Source organism: Idiotropiscis lumnitzeri, chromosome 3, assembly GCF_059441095.1.
Source record: "Idiotropiscis lumnitzeri isolate Australia: NSW breed Sydney's pygmy pipehorse chromosome 3, RoL_Ilum_1.0, whole genome shotgun sequence".
In the NCBI taxonomy this organism is placed as follows: Eukaryota; Metazoa; Chordata; class Actinopteri; order Syngnathiformes; family Syngnathidae; genus Idiotropiscis; species Idiotropiscis lumnitzeri.
The window spans coordinates 22,607,576-22,616,499 of record NC_142393.1 but is presented as its reverse complement, the minus strand read 5'-3'; positions in this window follow the sequence as shown (position 1 = coordinate 22,616,499).

Genomic DNA, 8,924 nt, shown 5'->3' with positions numbered 1-8,924 from the left:
TCCATAAAGAGCACTTAAAGACCGACATTGGACTTGTCACCAGTCAATGTCACGGCACATGTAGATGAACAAAAGACTGGTCGCCAGTCAGGCAAACCAATATTCTGGACCCGGGGGGGCATTCTCCTAGTACCCACTTGACAGCGTACATGTTTTGTGCACAACACACGCTGGTTGCCAATCAATTTCAATTTGGATCATTTCTTGAACAGAAATGACATTCTTAATGTCAAACAGCTTTAGCAGTGTTCACAATGAGAGCAGCCTCCAAAATCTGACGTCTCACACACACTCCACTCATACAGCAACAAATATCAAGCCTACAGTGCTGTAAGTAAAGTTTCACAACTACAATAACACATTCACTGGTCGTGGTTGTCGCACTCCATCTTCTGGCCACCATCCTCATCCCCCTGACAGTTAGGCTGAAGATTTTTGTCCTCATTGCAGCAGATATTTTCCGTTGCCATGCAGAGAGGGAAGAACGCATAAATGCCTCAACACATCCCGAACGCTGATCGCCAGGGACCGTCATTTCTGAGCCTGATTTTCATACAGGTCCACCTCCAAGCGAAAAAAATAAAATAATAAAATAATTTCTGCCAAGCCAATTGAGAAAAACTGTCATAGCATGCAAGATAAATAACAAGGTTTTATCAACGTCAATCAAAAGTGAACCGTGATTCAAAGCGCTATTAGGGCGATGTCTCCTCCTTTCAACCATCTTGTGGTTTATTAAAGGTTCTATTTAGTGATAACACCCCTGACACACACACACACGCGCGCACACACACACGCAAAATGCTGCTCCACTTTAATCTGTAATCAAACACGCGTTTAATACCAGCGGGGCAAACAAAATCAACATAGTTCACAACAGGCTGCAAGCATGCTGCCAGAGTACTTCACAATGAGCTAAAAAGCCCGTTGACCATCATAACAAGTGAAGGCAAAATCAAAAAAGAAAATAAATCAATGTGGCTGTGTGAGTGGTAATGGAGATGTAACGATCTGAATTATTCCTCACTGGACATTTAACCGAAAGGGAGCTCCCCACCACCGCCACCACAAAAGCATCATATGCTGTTTGGAAGGCTAATGGACGCCTCTTCCCGTGTGTGTACGTGTGTGTGTGTGTCTGTGTGTGTGTTGTTTCATTGCATGATGGCTTTAGCATCGGCATTTAGCACTACCCATGTGTGTACCAGTTTGGTGTACATCCTAATAAGGGGACATTACTGTGTCTGTCTGTCCGTCTATTTATCAGTGGAGTATCTCTGTCTGTTTTTTAGGACAAAAAGGAAAAGCGATGACACGATCTTCATTCTGGAATCATTTGGAAAGTATGCACATCTGGATTATGGGACGTGGAATTTAGAATGACGCGCTTGCATGTTTTCCAAAAGCTCATTTCTAATGGTACAAGTGGAAAAAGCCAGACTAGAAATCAAAGGAGCAAACACCCATGCAGTTTAAATTAAAGAAAATGAAAAAAAAAAAAAAATCCAATTAAATATAAACATGTTGCCCGTAATGCAGTGGCACCCCGCATACTTGCAGCACCTGCGGATTCACAGATTTTTGTTTCAATATTTTTTTAATTTATTTATTTATTTATTATACTTATTTGACTTTTTTTGTTCTGGAAAAATCGACATTTTTCACAAAAAGTATATTTGGGAGGTGCATCATGTCCTAGTGTAGCAGCCGTACTTAGCGACCTTCTATGCATGCGCCGCAGTTCATGCAGGAGCTGCAAATTGCGCAAATAATGGAACCATAATTGCCGTCGACAGGAAGAATGAGCCAGAGTTTTTTCTTTACTGCTACTTTATTGATGTTTTAATAATTTTTTTTAGCTACAAAACTGTCTAAACAACTACAGGTGGTGCCTGGTTTGATGACGCAGATCCCACAAAGTGGCGCAAGTTGACGATGTACTGCAACAGGCATGGTCCCAATTCTGCTATTTTTGTACGATTGTAACATGGACTTTTGAACACTACCTGCACTTACACTTCAATGAGGACTGTAAAGTGTAGTGTGGGTATTAGGATTGGGCCTTAGAATGACATGCAGGACAAAAACAGTACTATGTTTTTAAAATTTTGAGTGAGGTAATTTTTGTGATCAAATGCATAAAATGAGTTTTTGCATGTTGGTTTGCTGCTCAGAAGTGTCATGCCATCCTTGAATGGTAATCTTGATCCGCAAGAGCCCTTTGCACTCTGAAAAAAGTCACAGTATGTGGTTGCTTTCTGATTGTTCAAATTTTGGTATTATTGTTGAAGGCTGTACATTTTATACATGCACGTATCATGAAGAATGTACGCTAAAAAATTAGATATATTAATTAGATATATTATGATACTGTGATATACGTTGGTGCGATTAAAAAACAAAACAAAACAAAAAAAACTTGCATTTTGTCCATATTTAAAACAGAATTTTTGTAATACATTGAGTTAGCAAGTGTGGCTCACCAATAAAATTGTGTAATAAATTGTGGTTCCCATTTAAGTTGCCTATCTCAAAGGGATACATTTGACTGCTGTTGAGGCACTTATGCCTCAACAAGTTATAATACTGCTGTGATGCACTGAAGTTGAATACAAAAGGATTCTGCTGAGCTCTTGGCCACCATTTAGTGAAGTCTTATTAGCGAGCACCAAGGCGGCCTTCTGTCGAGAGAGAGCAAGAGAGCGCTCGGCCATTACGAGTGAGCCAGCAAATAAACCGACCATTAGCACGCACATTTTCCTCTGCCTCTGAAGTCCCTGAAATAGTACCTCGTCCATTTGGACGCTCACTTCCTGACACGTTGAAAGGAATCAATTAAAAACGGATAAGGCACATGAACAGCTCATGAATATTAATCAGCTCTATTTGGGTTCTGTCAGGAACTCCTCTTGATCTGCAGAAAACTGGAAAAACTGCAACTTCCTTTCACCATAACTCTTGTTCAGTCTACCATCATGAACAGTGACAGGAGTTACATAGCATTTACAAAAGTTGCAACCACACCAACTACGGTAGTGCCAAATACTGTGGCTCCTTGAGATTCGAGTGACACTACTTTTGAGTTTTTCCATGATGCAAGTTGATGAGTTGATTGTTTTGTCTTAAATTGTGTGCTAAACACTATTATAAGATATGAGTTTTGTATGATGCGATGAACTCAACTTCACAACAAGCATCAGTTTGGCAGCTAGCTTAATGCTAATACACAATGTAAAAGACCATATATGGGCGAATGAAGGGAATTTGTGTCACAGAATAATAACCCTTTAATGAATCGATGTTTGAACACAAATACAATATAAAAATTTACATAGGCATATATTTTTTATCCTCGGCACAAAACTGAAATGTTCACAATCACATTTTTTACAGGCCCCAAACCAGGGCTCATATTGCTAGCTAAACTGACGTTAGCTTACCTGTCTGTGAGTTGTATAATGATGAAGGAAGTTTGACATTGTCGTCATTGTCTTCATTCCGTTGAGGTATAAAAAGGACCTATTTTTGCCAACACCATCAACAAAATAATCCATTCATTGAAATTAATGACCCTCAGATTTGCTTTTATCGTTTGGTCGCCAATTCACACCAACAAGTGACACGGACTGGGTTGCAAGGTTGGTGTGAACGAAACAAAAAAAAAATATCTATTTTGATCTATTTAATCTACAATAACTAATCTCTTTTCTTTCTTGCTTTCCTTCCCCAAAAAAAGCAAACCATGTCAATATGCAGATTTTAAACTATAAACAAGATGACCTTTCAGGTCATATAAGGTTTTGGGAATAGCACCCTGAGTCTTGCTTCAGTCATATGAGTCGAGTTCCCCATCTCTGCACAATTTTTTCTGAATAACTTGTAAGTAACATAATTTTTTTAATGAGTAATGGATTATATTGGGGAAGTAACTTTCCCAATGTTAATAATGAAGTCCAATCAGAACAATGCAGGCTTAAAGAAGGACTACAACATGACTGCTTATGACCTTTGGTCCATTGGCGCAATCATCTTTGGGGCCATTAAACTGCGAATGCATTAATAATAAGACCCACCCCGCCCTCCATCCTCACCCCCGCACAACCACTGTCAGTCCCAACCATTTTTACCACAGGTGGGTGGGAAATCAGTCAGGTGCCAAGCCAACGCTGTTCAGCAAGGAATGATCTACTGTACTAACTTCAGCCGCACTATAGAGACCACGTTCTTGTTAAATATTTAAAACGGCTTCCTAAATGCAGCTCAATCAACTAACCACCGTCATCCCATCCGTGTGCCTTTAGTAGTCGAACTTGAAAAATGTTGGCATAAATACTGCAAGGTATGATGGACTATAATAATATGTGACCCACCACAGTGACTCAAATTTAAAAAATGTGCTTCTGGCATAATAAAAAAAGAGAGAATGATCTCAGCAATAATAAATTGGCCTCAAAGTTCAGAGGTGCAGTGTTTGATTACGGCTCCGGCCTTCCTGCGTGGAGTTTGCATGTTCTCCCTGTGCTGGCGTGGGTTTTCTCCGGGTAGTCCAGTTTCCTCCCTCATTCCAAAACATGCATGGGAGGTTAAAGGGGCACTCTAAATTGCCCCTAGGTGTGAATGTGAGTGCGAGTGGTTGTTCGTCTTTGAGTGCCCTGTGATTGGCTGGCAACTCGTTCAGGCTGTACCCCACCTGCCTCCCAAAGACAGCTGGGATAGGCTCCAGCATGCCCGCAATGATGGATGGATGAACCAAAAAAAATGAAAATGTGAATTATTTTCATTTGAACAAAAATTTTGAAAAATTAAAATAGATTTTTTGGGGGGGATAAAATATTCCAATGTAATTCAACAATTAAAATGATGTAAAGCGGATCCTTTTGGTATTAGTTGTCCCACACAAGCATGAAACGGCGGGGGAAGTTTCCAGCAGTTCATTTTTGTCACTTTCTTTATCCGCGATGTGGTTTGCTGCCACAAGGCAGGTTATGGCCAACGCAGCAGCGGTGCAAAATTCTTGCATGTTCCTAAACAAGCCTCGTAGGCACAGCAGTTCTTCTGCTCTGCTCCTCAGTCGGAAAATTCCTTGTAGAAAACACAATATGGATGATCAGCATCAAACCTGGAAAGTCAAACTTATGATCCACGATGAGTTTTAACGACGCAATTTCTTCACAAGCTGTTCATGTTTAGTTTAAGTCCGTCCATTTGGTTTGGCTGGATAGGGTGTGGTGGGCGGTTGGCGCTTTAAAAGAAGATGAAGGACAGGGACAGAGGACAATTATTTTTATGATTCAGGTCGGAGGGACGATGACAGAAAGGAGACAAAGGGCAGCGGACAAATTGGCAAAATAAGGGAAAGTACCTGTCAGGTTTATCTCACCCAACACCTACAAGAAAATAAAATTTTTATGAATAAGGCCGGTGGGTCGAGGCCGAAGCGGTACCTAGGTCGCGGCCGGAGGGCGGGGGACTGATCGGCATAAAAAGCTTAAGTGCCCAGCTCTGGAAAAAAAAAAACACAAAAGATTGACAACGCTTTTTTGTTTTCTCAAAAGGAGAATGTATAGACTGTTAGCAGTTCTACCACCTTCTGAAACAGTCTATCCGTTGCCCCTTGTATCTGTTTCCTTCGGGAAATCCCTAAATTACAATCACAATCATGATAAGGGAAAAACATGAGGGGTTATGAAACTGACACTTGGTTAGGTGTTAATGCGCTAAGCAGTTTTGTGGTTTCTTTTCCCAGCGCGTCTGGGTATCGGTTCTTCTTTGCGCTTCCTGCAGTTGGTTGCAGGATAAAGTCAACTGTCGGATCGGCGGCAGGTCAACGAGAGAACTTCCTTTTCTTAGTAAACGAGCAGGAGCAGTTCACCAACATACTAACAGTAATCAAAATACTAATGTAAGCTAAGCAAATAAATGATATACGCAGTTTTCATTGAAAAGGCAGACAATGGAATTATCATCTTCAGAAAACATGTTGCGAATCATGCAATTTAATTTGGGACACATAAAAGTAAAGACATTTTCGCATTTTAAGTTTAAAAAAGAATTGCCTCAGTATATTTTCTTTTCTTTTCTTTGAAACAATTGCTACAGTTTGAATGATCACAACTAACTTTAATTCCAATACTCAAATCCAGATGTGTTCTTTTTCTGCTTGTGGTTTGCCTACTTTCTGGTTACCTTTGCATATTTACTGCAATATGATCGTGTAACGCATCAGCTTGGCCGTGCTGCATGGCTCAGGTAGAGTGCACGGTTGTCCCCCACCTCAAAAGTTAGAAGTTCAATTTTTAGTCCATGTTCACCTCAATTTTAATGAGTAATTTAGTTGAAGTAAACTTTATTCCGTTTCTGGAAGTAAATTTTGCCAAAATCTGTCATCCCAATGTACCAATTCAAGCAATGTCATATTCTTACCATACATTTATTGGGTCGAGGTTGTTTTTTTCCAGTGTTAGTGTGGGGGTGGTGGGAACCTTGACTACGAGCTGACCGGCGTCTCACACCGGTCGTTCCATCCAAGGCGCTTGCTCCCCGGCCAAAGAAGGAAAATGTGGAGCAATATTTATGGGTCATGGACAAAAACATTAAATCCAAGTAGATGACTGATGTTCATTTTAGCAGCTCCTGTCTGGACTCCATCCCTGGCACAAGTCGTCAGAGTGAAGTAAGGGCGACAAATGTGATGGGTTCTAAAAATTGGAAGTAGCCTATATTTCTTTATTTATAAATGAGTAATCGATAGATAGATAGATGGATCAATGCTTTGCTTACTCAGGGCATGAAGAGGGAGGCATGGCACATAAAGTGTGGAAAAGTAAACATTGATTGGAGGATGAGCCGCTTTGCAGCTGCTCTCATCCCACCATCTGCTCATGAGCGTGGCTTGAAACATTTGAAATGATTTTTTCACATCATGTCGTCCTAATAATTGACAAATAAGCGTTTTATACTCTCATCATGTACTGACTGACCGTCAAACGCAGCTTTCCCCGTCAACACGCCTCCCATTCAGATGCAAATGCAATTTCTTTGATTGGTTTTCTCTCAAAGCTGACTGCGAAAGAAAGCTTGGCTTCGCTGTGAATAAGCAGATGCGTATGCTGAAGGACGTCATTGTTAATGAAACAAAAGAGTTTTGTGAAACATTAACCCTAGTTTGAAACCCCAATCCCGCACGAACTACCTTGATGGTTTCAATTTGTGTCAACTTTGTAATTTTGGTCATGAAACATTGATTGTATCCAAACAACATTGCAATGCACTTACCTGGTTGCGACTGTGCTCGCTGTTGTAGATCTGTATTGATTTTATAAAATATTTATTGATCTAATTTATTTTTTTTTACTTTAAGAAGAATCCCTCCTGTGGGTTCAATAAATGTTGAAATGTTCATGTCATGTTTAGTTGTATAATGTTGACTCGCATAACATTATACAACCTGTATTGTCTGCTTACGGGAAGTTCGACGCCGGAGCACCTCAAACGTACAACAGAGGAAGAAAGCGAATCTTCTTTATTATCATGAACATGAACATTTTCATGAAATGTGTCCATTTTGTACAGCAACCCTAACACAAACCGCAGCTCTCAGTTGCGTATCAGGTTATATTAGTTAAAGCAATTTGACACTTTATTGATTTGAGGACAGCCTACAGGAATGGAACCAGATTAAATCCACTGCTCAGCAAAAGTGAGAGTGCAAAAGGCGTGTATCTGGTAATGAGACGAGGGTTCAGTTCGGTGTTGTGTGTGAGTGCTGAACACCCTGACCTATGTCACAGCTGTCTACAGGCCATAAGTCGATTACTGCTTTTAATCTGCTACGTTGTTGGACAATTAGACCCATGAAAAAAAAGTCAATTTATAGTATGAAGTCTCTTCTGCCTGGCTTAATAAGTAGTCTCAAAATGGTTACTAATGGAGTTCATGATGTTTAAACAATGTTTATCTGGACTACTTCTGGGTTTCACACACTTTGGGATAAACAGAACCCGGGTCAAATTGACACAATTGCTGTTTCTGAGAAATGAACACGACGGGAGGATTTATTGCATTTAATAAAAAATGCCATTAAGAGACCCGTTGACCAACCATTATGTGGGTTGCTACCTTTAGTTCTGAGAGGATGCTATATCAAGAAATTGGAAAAGGAAAAAAAAACTTTACATAACTATTAATATTTACTTGCGATGAAGAGAATTTTTTGCTATTCTTTCAATTTGCTCCCTTTATTATTCTGTGAAGATCCATGGTTTTCCCGTGTTAATAAGGCCAAGGCCACATAAACAAGTGTGATTGTTATGCCACATGCAGCTTTGAGTGTAACCGTTTTGACAACACAAAAACATGATTGTTATGGCATTCACTGCTTTGGGAGATATTGTTTTACTACACAATGTGATTCTTTTGCACTCATCAATTTGCGAGTGATTGTTCTGATAATACAAAAGTGACTAATATGGCATACATAGCTTTTTTGATTACCGAGGTGTCTATGATTGTTAGGCACATATGAGTGTGAGTGGCTGTTTTGACTCCATGTTCATGTGATTGTTATGCCACATACATTATCTTTGTAATTGTCTTGACGACACGAGCATGTGATTGTTGTGAAGATTGAAGTGAAAGTGCAGATTAAAATGGGGGTACAAACATTGGAAATTATATACATATGAGTAAATGAAGTACATGATTTAAAAAAAAAAACAAATGCATTTAATTCAATATGAAAAGGTCCTAAAATTAACAGAAAATGTAATTGAACACATTTTTAAAAATAACGAAATACATAATTGGGGGAAAAAAAATTAAAATAATCACACCCTAATCATAAATAAAAAAATACATAACAATAAGACAATACATAAATACATTTTTAAAAATCATTAAAGTAACAAATTAATCATGAATAAAAT